Raw genomic sequence first — 13,169 nt, 5'->3', positions numbered from 1 at the left:
ACTGAACTTGACAGCTTTGTGTTGGCTCCTGGTGTTGAGGAATACAAAGGGAGTGAAGGAGCAGAATTGGGAATGCAACTGAACAGAGGGACAGTGTCAAGAAGCTAATTGTTGGATATTGGCTTTCGGCAGGAATGTGTAGGGATGGTTACAGGTTATCACATGGAGAATGTCAATGAGAGAGAAAAGTGTGAGTCTTATGTCTTCATGATGTTTGTACATTGAAGACAGACTGACTGTGATGTAAACAGGAAACATGATGGTGCGTCTGACAGTGGCAACACTTTAAAGGCATTTCATTGGTTATAAATAGCGGTAAGGCACACTGTGGCTGTGAATGGTGCTGTAATAGTGAAACATACAGGTTATGATCAACACTTTCCTGTTAAAGAATAACCAGACCATCGAGCTTTGTGATGCATATGACACCTACACAGGGTCCAGTCATTCCAGTTGGCTACAGGGTTAATTGTGCAGCAAGATCATTCATTCTGTGTCTAATGTTCCATCAAAGTCCCTGCTCCTGTCGAACTATTCCTGTTGGAAAGTTACCCTGGGCTTGTCGAAAGGTCTGTGCTGGTCTGCAGAGATTGGGGCTCTGCCCTTGAACAGTTTGTATAAACATTGCAAATGTGGGTCTTTGTCTTTTAATGGACTCTGAGGTATTAGAGTGAAGGAAGATTCTTTTGGCGTCTTCCCCCACACTCTGTACCACTTTTCCATTTCTGTTCTAATTCAGAACTTTTCAAAATTGGTTCACAGGATATGGGCGTCACTGGCTACTCAGCATTTATTGCCATCCCTAGTTGCCCTTGAGAAGATGGTGGTGAGCTGCCTTCTTGAATTGCTGCAGTCCACTTGCTGTGGATTGACCCACAATGCCATTAGGGAGGGAATTCTAGGATTTTGACCCAGTGACAGTGAAGGAACGGTGATATATTTCCAAGTCAGGATGGTGAGTGGCTTGGAGGGGAACCTGGTGGTGTTTCCATGTATCTGCTGTCCTTGTACTTCTAGATGGAAGTGGCCGTGGGTTTAGAAGGTGCTGTCTGAGAATCTTTGGTGAATTTCTGCAGTGCATCTTGTAGATAGTACACACTGCTGCTACTGAGAATCGGTGGAGGAGGGAGTGGATGCATGTGGATGTAGTGCCAATCAAGTGGGATGCTTTGTCCTGGATGGTGTCAGAGCTTCTTGAGTGTTGTTGGGACTGCACCCATCCAGGCAAGTGGGGAGTATTCCATCACACTCCTAACTTGTGCCTTGTAGATGGTGAACAGGCTTTGGAGAGTCAGGAGGTGAGTTACTCGCCACTGTATTCTTAGCCTCTGACCAGCCCTTGTAGCCACTGTTTTTACTTATTTAGTCCAGGCTATGGTCAATGGTAATCCCAAGGATGTTGATAGTGGGGGATTCAGTGATGGTAACACCACAGAATGTCAAAGGGGCAGTGGTTAGATTGTCTCTTATTGCTAATGGTCATTGCCTGGCATTTGTGTGGCACAAATCTGTTATGGAGGGGGAATAGCCAAACCCCACTGATAATTAAACTAAAACAAGCCCCAATCTGCTATTATGGGAATGGATGTTCCCTTCTAATAGTTAACCCCGAAACACCCAGAGAAGCTCACCTTTACCCTCGTAATCTGTTAAATTAATGGTTAAAGGAAAGCAAATCCCTGATACACTTTATAAATAACAGGGAACAATTTATTTATTTAATCTTAACAATGAACAAATTAAAAGAGATACTGACAAACAGAACAATTTCCCCCCTTTATACCACCTACTCTCTAAATAAACTAAATTCTACTGGAATGCTATTTAAATAAAGACAAGTCCCACAATTATAAACCCAAATTAGTAAGAAGCAATAAATTATAACTTAATCTCTCCAAGTTCACTCAGACTGTCTTCCTAAACATTCCGTCATCTCCAGTCTCTTCACAAATGCCTTTCTTCTGCTAATTCTGCTGTCAAGGATGTTTTATCTCTATAATTTCCTCACTGAGGACCTTGAGCTAAAATACTGTGGTACCTTTGATTAATTAGATAGGCTTTCACTGAGAGCTGAATGGTGCTAACTCTGGCAGGTAACAGTTGGCTCTCCCTGACTTTCCAAATGCCCTCGTCTTTTATACCCATAATGACATAATCAAATTCTTATAATATGATTGGTTTCAGGTTGTCAACACTATCAGATTTAAATTCAATTGGCTTTCTGTATTTAGGTGCTTTGTTTAAATTAATTGGCCAAATTCAAACTTGTTGTCTTGGGAAAAATGCTGCTATACACAGAATGTTTCCATTTGGGCACTCTCTGTGCACTTGCATTTATAAACTTCTAAGCACAAGCTCTTAAAGGGACCACTGCACTGTTTTCCCCACAATCATTTTTACCAACAGATTCTAACTTCCTGCCTTCCAAATCATGTATACTCTACCCAACTTTGTAATATCCCCCCTTATAAAAAAGAACCATCGTTATGAAAAGATGGTTTCATTTTGTTTTCTAAATCTTAACACAATTGCCACGAAATACATAGTTCAGTAATCTAAAGTTATATCTTTCATACTAATTCTGCATCCATTTATAACATTGGACCATACTGGTTCTATCTTATCTATACATTTTCTTTAAACCCATGATAACGCACCTGCAACAACATTTTTCTGTCCCGCAACATGTACAGTTTATAAGTTAAAAGCCTGTAACATAAGACTCCAATAGTCTCATATTTTTGTCCTTATATTTTTCCCAAAAAAGAGAGAGGGTTGTGGTCTGTGTACACAATCGTTCCGAAATATTGTTCATTACATAAACCTTAAAATGTTGGAAGGCCAATACCAAACTCAATAATTCTTTTTCAACAGTGGAGTATTTTCTCTGATGAAGATTGAGTTTCTTTGAAAAATATTCAATTGGCCTTTCAATTCTGCCATTATCCTCCTGCATCAACACAGCTCCAACCCCTATATCACTGGCGTCAATTGTGACTTTAAAGTGTTTCAAGAAATTTGGCATGGCCAAAACTAGTTATTACAGCCTTTAGATTCTCAAATGCCTCCTGGCATTGTTCTGACCACTGAAGTTTTGTGTCCTTCTTCAGCAAATCTGTCAGTGGTGCCACCACACTACTAAAGTTCGGCACAAACTTCCTGGAGAATCCACTCAGTCCCAAAAAAAAAGCAGCTTTCTTCAAGGATGATCTTGGAAATTCCTGGATAGTCATCATCTTTATGTTCCTCGGGGTCATCCTTCCATGTCTGATGTTGTGTCCTAACAACATCACTTTTGCCTTTGCGAGTTCAGTTTTTGCTAAGTTTATAACCAGTTTTGCCTCTCGTAGTCTGCCAAATGCACCATGTGAGCTTTCCATGAGTGGCTAAAGATCACTAAGTCATCTATATAGACAGTATAATTAGTCAATCCTGCCCAACTCTGTTTATAACTCTTTGAAATGTGGCTGGTGAATTCTTCATACCAAAGGGCATTACTTTAAATTGATACAACCCATTTGGTGTTACAAATGCAGAAACTTCTTTCGTTCTCTCTGACAAAGGCATTTGCTAGTAATCATGGAGTAAATCTAACTGTGTGATATAAGTGGCTTATCCAACTTTTTCCACACAGTCCTCTAGCCTTGGAATTGGGTATGAGTCCAATTTAGTTACAACGTTGACCTTCCGATAATCCACGCAGAACTATGGAGTACCATCAGGTTTCAGAACCAACACAGTCAGCGAACTCTACTTGCTTTGACTCAGCTTGATGACGTCTGCTTGCAACATCGTTTCCACTTCCTTCTTTCCTGTGCAGATTTAAGAGGATTAAGCCTGTAAGGGTGTTGTTTTATCGGAACAGCATTCCCTGCTTCAACTTCATGCATTATAGTGCTAGTCCTCCCCAATCTATTCCCACATACGGACTCATATTTCTGCAACGCCTTTCAATTTAGTCCTTGGTGTTCCTAAGACAGATAGCTCACTATCCTATCCCATTCTCTAAGAACTTGCTCATTATTTAACCTACTTTGAGGCACATCAAAATCAAATGATTCAGATTCTGATTCCTCACTCTGAGGGTCACTGACTAATATCATTTTCTCCAGTTCCTGTTCCAAAGGTGTTAGTTTTAATACATCCTGTGGTTTTTCTACTATTTGACAAGTATGACAAGTAAGGCAAAATTCAACCACATCCTTACGCAATCCAGGCCAACAGAAGTACTTTTGTATCTTAGCCTGAGTCTTCCTCACTCTTAAGTGATCTCCTACAGGTAACTCATGTGCTACCCACAATACTTCCTGTCTGTATGCTACCGGAGACACAATCTGGCGAACCTCTGCCCATTTCTCCTCTGCACTAACCTGCTACCATGTCCATTTTTGCGTTAGGATTCTATCCTTAAGGTAATAACTCTTGGGAATACATTCTGATTTCTTTTTCGAGTAGGCTTTATAATATAGATCTTTTATTGTCTCATCTCTTTGTTGTAACTCCATTAGTCTTTAAGAACTAAGCACCTCTGCCTGATCCTCCTCCTTTTAGGTTCTTCCTTTACCATTTCATCAAACAGGGTGTCAGCTAACTGGACCTCTACTCCTTAGTCTTTCTCTTTAGTTTTCCCTTCTTGCTTTAACTTATGGCTATGAAAAATTGTCACCACACAGTCCGGAAAAATACCAGGATATTTTTCTTTTAACTCTTCAGTTCCCTGGTTTTCCTTCAGCTTCTCCACTACAAGGGGCGTTGCTCCTATCTTTGATTCGGCTCGGTTGTTTCCAAGAACAAACTGTATTCCTGGAATTGACACTGTTTCAATCACTCCCACTGTCACTTCCCCAGTCTTGACTGGACTTTCCAACCTTATCGTACAGAGGGGAATGCTAAATCTCTGTCCATCTATTCCACAGATTACCAGTCTCTCAGGTAACATTTCAGAAGCAGTGCAAATACTTTCATTTCTTACTATTAGAGACTGACCAGCTGCCGTATCTCTCAATATTGTAACTTCTTTACCTTCTCCCCCTATTCTTACTGAGTAAACCTTACCCACAGAGGTGAAGTTTTTGTAGAGATCGGGCACTATCTCACTATCCAGCCCATGACTAGGCTGTGCAGTATCCTGCAGCTCCTCGACTTCTTTTGGGATTTCCTTCACTACCTTAAATAATCCCACTAGTTTAGCCTCTTTTACCACATCCTTTTTCCCAGTGCCTTTCTTAAACCACTAGCACTGTGACTTTATGTGTCCCACTCCATTACAGTGAAAACATCTGAGGGCTTTCACCTTGTTTTCATCCTGTTGGGTTTCTTTTTTCACCTGCGGTAAACTGTTCCCAGTGTGATCTACTTTTTGTTTTTCATTGAAGAATCTCCCTTTTTCCTAATTTCTATCCCTCATGGAATGAAATTGCTGTCGGAAGCTAAATTTCGATTTATAGACTAATGCATATTCATCTGCCATCTCAGTAGTTTTTCTTACTTTGGTAACTTTCTGTTCCTCAGCATGAGTTTTTAAACTCCTCCAGCAGAATAATCTCTCTAAGATCCTCATATGTCATTTCTATCTTTAATGCTCCCATCTATCTATGGAAGTTGCTGTGTTTAATTCTTTCAAACTCAACATAAATCTGACCTGATTCCTTCATTATGATTCTGAACTGCTGCCTATATGCCTCTGGTACCAATTTATAGGCAGTCTAAATAGCCTGTTTTACTTCTTTGTATTCTCTTGACACCTCATCTGACAGCGCTACAAACACCTCAATAGCCCTGCCTACAAACTTAGTCTGAATTAACGTTACCCACATATCCTGTGGCCAGTTCATCTGTTTAGCCAATTTCTCGAAGGAAATGAAAAAGGCTCCTACATCTTTTTTGTCAAATTTTGGTAATGTTTGGACATACTTGTATATATGCCTACTAGGCTGTTGGCCACTATGAGTTTGCTCATCCTCACTTCTATCTTGTACTTTTTCCTTCTGTCATTTGAAGTCTTTTTGCTTCAAGTTCCAACTCGAACATTCTCTCCTCTCTCTCTCTTTCTCTCTCTTGGTCCCTCTTCTCTCTCTCTCTCTCTCTCTGTCTCTTTCTCTTTCTTCTGCTTGTAACTGTAATTCAAACTCTCTCCTTTCATTCTGTAACTCCAGTTGTCTCATTTGCTATCTAGGTTTTTCTAACTCCACTGCACTTGCCTGCTTCTCTGATATACCTAAGTGCTCTGAAACATCCAGAGTAAGCTCACCTTTACCATCATAACCTGTTACATTAATGGTTAAAGGAAAGGAAATCCCTGATACACTTTATAAATAACAGGTAACAATTTATTTATTTAACCTTGTTTATTTAACCTTATTATTATAACCTTATTTATTTAACAATGAACAAATTAAAAGAGATACTGACAAACAATTTACCCCTGTATACTAACTACTCTCTAACTAAACTAAATTCTACTGGAATGCTGTTTAAATAAAGACAAGTCCAACTAATATAAACCTGATTAATAAGGAGCAGTAAATTATAACTTAATCTCTCCAAGTTTGCACAGACGGTCTTCCCAAATATTCTGTCATCTCCAATCTCTTCACAAACTCCTTTCTTTTGCTAATTGCTGTCAGGGATGTTTTATCTCTATAAGTTCTTCAATGAGGACCTTGAGCTAAAATACTGTGGTACCTCTGATTAATTAGATAGGCTTTCACTGAGAGCTGAATGGTGCTAACTCTGGCAGGTAGCAGTTGGCTCTCCCTGACTTTCCAAATGCCCTCGTCTTTTATACCCATAATGACATAATCAAATTCTTATAATATGATTGGTTTCAGGTTATCAACACCATCACATTTAAATTCAATTGGCTTTCTGTATTTAGGTGCTTTGTATAAATTAATTGGCCAAATTCAAACTTGTTGTCTTGAGAAAAATGCTGCTTGGCTGTTCTATACAGAATGTTTCCATTCGGGCACGCTCTGTGCACCTGCATTTATAAACTTCCAAGATCAAGTTTTTAACGGGACCACCACACTCTTTTCCCCACAATCATTTTTACCAACAGATTCTAACTTCCTGCCTTCCAAATCATGAATACTCTACCCAACTTCGCAACAACTGTTACTTGCTACTTGTCAGCCCAAGCCTGGATTGTGCCCAGATCTTGTTGCATTTGGACATAGAGTAGTGTCATATAGTAATACAGCATGGAAATAGGCCCTTCGGCCCAAACTTGTCCATGCTGACCATGGTGCCTACTCAGCCAGTTCCAATTGCCCGCATTTTGTCCATGTCCCTCTAAACCCTTCCTAGCCATGTACCTATCCAAATGTTTTTTTAAATGTTACTATTGTACCTGCCTGAACCACTTTCTCTGGCAGCCCATCCCATATACACACCACTCTCTGCGTGAAGAAGTTGCCCCTCAGGTCCTTCGTAAATCTTTCCCCTCTCACCTTAAACCTAAGCCCTCTAGTTTTCAATTCTCCATCCCTGGGAAAAAGACTATATGCATTCATTTTATCTATGCCCCTCATGATTTTATACACCTTAATAAGGTCACCCCTCACTCTCCTATGTTCCAAGGAATAAAGTCCTATCCTGGCCAACCTTTCCCTGTAACTCAGGCCTACTTGCCCTGGCAAAATCCTCGTAAATCTTCTTTGCACACTTTCCAGTTTAACTATGTCTTTCCTATAACAGGGTGGCCAAAACTGTACACAATACTCCAAATGCAGCCTCACCAATGACTTATACAACTATAACATAACGTCCCAATTCCTGTACTCAATGCCTTGACCAATGAAGGCCAGCATGCTAAATGCCTTCTTCACCATCCTGTCTATCTGTGATGCAGCTTTCAACAAACTATGTACTTGTACTCCTAGGTCTCTCTGTTCCACAACACTCCTTAGGACCTTACCATTTACTGTACAAGTCCTGCCTTGGTTTGACTTTCCAAAATGCAATACCTCACACTTATCTGTATTGAATTGCATTTGCCAATGCTCAACCCACTTCCCCATCTGATCAAGATCCCTCTGTAATTTTTGATAATTTTCTTTGCTATCAGCAATATCTCCTAATTTTGTATCATCCACAAACTTACTAATCATGCCTTGCATATTCACATCCAGATCAATTATGTAAATAACAAAGGCCCCAACACCGACCCTTGTGGCACACCACAAGTCACAGGCCTTCAGTCTGAGAAACAACCTTCAACCATCACCCTCTGCTTCCTACCATCAAGCCAATTTTGAATCTAATTAGCTAGCTCTCCCCGGATCCCATGCGACCTAACCTTCATGACTAGCCTGCCATGTGGGACATGGACTGCTTCAGTTTGTGTGGAGTTGCGAATGGTGCTGAACATTGTGCAATCCCCACTTCAGCCCTAATGATGGAGGGAAGGTCATTGATGAAGCAGCTGAAGATGGTTGGGCCTAGGACACTACTGTGAGGAACTCCTGCAGAGATATCCTGGAGCTGAGATGACTGACCCCCAACAACCACGACCATCTTCCTATGTGTCAGGTATGACTCCAAACAGCGGAGAGCTTGCCCCCCGATACCCATTGATTCCAGTTTTGTAAGGGCCCCTTCATGCCACACTCGGTCTATTCTAGGCTTGAATGACCCAGTCTCAAGAGCCCTGTGCAGTGATGGAATTCCTCCTCATCTCTACCTTCAATGTGCAATCACTTCTTCTGAGATTGAGGGCCAGAGTTAATAATTTGGAGTCACATTCAAATCGCCTCAGCAAATGCTGGGGGATTTAAATTTGGTTAATTCAATGCATTTTAAAAAAGTGGAACCTGGTAGTAATGGTGACTGAGACACTGAGATTGTTGTAAAACCCCACCTGGGTCACTGATGTCCTTTGGATAAGGAAAACTGCCGTCCTTACCTGGTCTGGTGTACATGTGACTCCAGACCCGCAGCAATGTGGCTGAGTCTTCACTGTCCCTCTGATATCACCTGGTCAGCTGCTCAGATCGAGTTAATGTCGGGGCACTGTCACCTTTTGAAGGGTAATTGGACAATAAATACTAGCTAAGACCACGGTAAATTGAAAGGAACAGTGCTTTTTTTCTTAGTACATTGAAGGAATGAAATAAATTTAATCTTTTAACCAAAGGTGGAATAGCTAAATAAATGGAAGGACTTTTACAAGTTTATATCCATCTCGTATACAGTGTTGGTTGTAGTATTGCTGAGATCCATGTGGTGGCACTGTTGTTCATTATTGTTGACACTATTCTGCTGAGGTACAGGGCCACATTCTCTTGCAGTTGGGACGTACTTTAGGAGGTGCATTATCAGGACCACTGTGGAGGTACTAACACCAAGATAGACATAGGAAGTGCATGGGAGACTTAAACCTAGGAAAGACTGATTCCCTGCTGCTTAGACCGTCTGTGAATTGTTGCAATCCCGTAAGACAGAAACTTAGATCTAATAAAGTCTTACCAGACGATAAGACAGCTCTGCTATTAGAACGACAACTTGGTGGCTGTTTAACCTGAGCTGAGGAGTAAATCCTTCATGGTAACCTCAGCTGGTATGGAGATTGACCTCTTCATTCTATATCACAAACCAGCTGTCCAGCCAACTGAACTAACTATAAGGCTTTATAGATCATAGAATCCCTACAGTGTGATAACAGGCCCCTTGGCCCAACAAGTCCACACCGACCATTGGAGCATCCTGCCCAGACCCATACCCATTACCCTATAACCCACCTAATCTACACCTCCCTGAACACTATGGGCAATTTAGCATGGCCAATTTACCTAACCTGCACATCTTTAGACTGTGGGAGGAGACAGGAGCACCCAGAGGAAACCCAAACAGATACAGATAGGATGTGCAAACTCCACACAGACAGTTGCCTGAGGGTAGAATTGAACCCGGGTCCCTGGTGCTGTGAGGCAGCAGTGCTAACCACTGAGCCACCGAGCCACTCAAATCTAAAAACCAGGCAGGGTGACTCTGGTCAAGGTATTACCCTGAGAAATGAAAGTGAGATTGGCCATCGTATGTCTTGTCCTGTTGAAACAGTGTGCAGTGTTCTTTCTGTGTGTAACGAACAGGGTCCTGTGTACTAACCTGGAGTTCCCAGTATCACTGGTAAAGCTCATCTACAATCTGAAATAGGTAACCATTGTGATTCTTGGCACACTCAGGATTATTTGGTAAATGTTGTCAAATCCCTTGCAACCCGAATGGATTGGCTGTCTGTGTGCCGTGCAGACATCAGAGGCCAGGGCCAGAATAATGATGTTGTTGGGTGAGGGGTAATGGTTTCAGCAGTTTCAGACCCCTGTCCTCTACACACCTTGTTTCTCTTCCATATACTCCAGCAGGCTGTCAACACAGACACCATTCCACTGGAACATTGTGTGAGGACGTGAAGTGGGGCATCGCGATAGCACAGTTACGTTCAGGGCTACACAGAGACGTATTGAGCCTCCTCAGCTGGGCCAGTGGCTGGGGTGATAGAGTGTAGATGTGTCACCTTCTCCAACAGACCCTGAGGGTGCTGGGCCTGGCTCACCATTGGGAGTGCCAAACTGTCCATGGAGGCAGGCAGTTGGCTACATGACCCGCTGCACTGCTGCAGCTTTTGGGCAATGAGGGCCATTCACTCCCACATTTCTATCTACTGCTCCTGTCCCCCACAGTGCATGTTGGAAAAGTCCCTTATTCCCAGCCACACAGGCTCCTCACCCACCTGGGGCTGAGCAGGCCTCTGGTCTCCTAAAGGCCCCTCAGCCACCTCTGGAGCTGTCTCAGTGAGGGGATCGGTATCTGGGCCTGCGAGGGGAGGGGCGTACTGGAGATAACCTCACCCATAAACCCCTCTGAGGCCTCAGAGATCGAGGAGGTCGTTTCTGGTGGAGCTGGATGTTTCTCTGCAGAGTGGGTGGAGATGCTGGTCATACCTGTAAGACACGAGAGAGAGAGAGAGAGAAGGCATCACAGCCAGTGATTAGCAATAGTGTGTGATGGCCGACACCAACGGTGGGGTTACAGTGAGAGTTACAGTCAAATGAAGGGGGTGGGACTTATTCTGTTGGTGGGGCATGGACATCTTGGCATTCCCATCAGTCCTTGCCTTCTCCTGTGAGGGACAGGATTCTCTTCCTGTAGGGGGTGAGGAGCTGAATGTTGTGTACCCCAACACCTGTACAGGCTCTACCTGGCCTGTATTGAGCTGCTCTCTCCTGTAATGGGATACAGTGAGCTGGCTAGAGCAGGTTTTCACCTCTTATTGGTCACATTCCCTCTCAGTCTTGCTTCCTCATACCTTTCCCGGAACATCACTGACTGGGGCAGCACACTGATAACCAGAGCCCACTGTTCACGGTGTCATCGCAAACATTAAGGACTTCGTACAAAATTGCCCAATTTACATGTGATTTTAGACCTGGAGCACAGACCAGGATGCTGTATTTAACAGCAATGTCTGATTATTACAAATAAATAGATTCTTGATAATGTCACAGTCAACTATACCAACAAATCCAGTGTCATCCGCAAATTGACTGACCATGCTACTGGGATGGTGGAATGTACTATTAACCAAGTTTGCAGATGACACGAAAGTAAGTGGGAAGGCTAGTGGTGAGGATGACATGAAGTGTCTGCAGAGGGATATAGTCAGGTTAAATGAATGGGCAAAAGAACTCAGCAGATGGAATCCGATGTGGGGAAATGTGTGTTATGCGCTTAGGCAGGTAGAATAGAGGAGCTTCATGTTATTTGAATTGAGAAAGACTGCAGAAAGCAACAGCACAGTGGGGGCTCTCATGAATGAATCACTGAAAGCCAGTATCCAAGTTTATTGGGTAATAGGAAAGGCAAATGGAATGTTGGCCTCTATTTCAAAGGGAATGGAATATAAAAGTAGGAAGGTTTTTCTAAAATTATCCAAGACACTTGTCACAGCACAGCTGGAATACTGTGAACAGTTTTGGGCCCTTTGTCTAAGGAAAGTTATACTGGCATTAGAGGCAGTTTGAATAAGGTTCACTCGGCTGGTACCGAGTATGGAGGGACTGTTTTATGAGGGGAGATTGAGTTGTTTTTGAGCCTTTATTTGTTGGCATTTAGAAGAATGGGATGTGATTCTTAGATGTCTTGTAAAGGGAGATGGGGTAAGGTTGTTTCCCCTTGTGGGAGAGTCTAGGACCAAACGGCACCATCTCGGAGTAGGAAGTCACTCGTTTAAGACAGAGATAAAGAACAATTTCCTCTCTCAGAGGGGAGTGAATCTGTGGAATTCTTTACCACAGAGGGTTGTTGAGACTGGGTCATTAAGTACATTCAATGCTGAGCCAGAATTTTAATCAGTAAGGGAATCAAGGATTATGGGGAAAAAGCTCCCACAGCTCAATACACCAGCACAGCACTCCGCAAATATCCTCATCCTCAATGATGGAAGGGCCCAGCACATCAGTGCAAAAGATAAGGCTGAAGCATTCGCAGCAATCTTCAGCCAGAAGTGCCGAGTGGATGATCTTTCTCGGCCTTCTCCAGTGGTCCCCATCATCACAGATACCAGTCTTCAGCAAATTCAATTCACTCCACATGACAGCTAGAAATGGTTAGAGGCATTGGATACTGCAAAGGCTACGGGTCGTGATAACATTCCGGCAACAGTACTGAAGACTTGTGCTCCAGAACTTACTCCTCCCATAGCCAAGCTGTTCCAGTACAGTTACCACACCGGCATTTACCCAACAATGTGGAAAATTGCCCAGGTATGTCCTGTACATAAAAACCAAGACAAATCCAACCCGGCCAATTACCGTCCCATCAGCCTCCTCTCGATCATCAGTAAAGTGATGGAAAGTGTGACTAACAGCGCTATCAAGCACTACCTGCTCAGCAATAACCTGCTCAATGACGCCCAGTTTGGGTGCGCCAGGGCCACTCAGCTCCTGACCTCATTACAGCCTTGGTTCAAACATGGGCAAAAGAGCTGAATTCCAGAGGTGAGGTGAGAGTGACAGCCCTCGATATCAAGACTGCATTTGACTGAATGTGACATCAAGGAGCCTCAGAAAAACTAGAATCAATGGGTATCAGGGGGCAAATGCTCCAGTGGTTGGAGTCATACCTGACACATAGGAAGATGGTCGTGGTTGTTGGAGGTCAATCATCTC

The sequence above is a fragment of the Rhincodon typus genome, unplaced genomic scaffold (genome assembly GCF_021869965.1).
Source record: "Rhincodon typus isolate 14 unplaced genomic scaffold, sRhiTyp1.1 hic_rhity00000076, whole genome shotgun sequence".
Classification (NCBI taxonomy): domain Eukaryota; kingdom Metazoa; phylum Chordata; class Chondrichthyes; order Orectolobiformes; family Rhincodontidae; genus Rhincodon; species Rhincodon typus.
The sequence above is the reverse complement of the archived record's forward strand: the minus strand, read 5'-3'. Positions refer to the sequence as shown.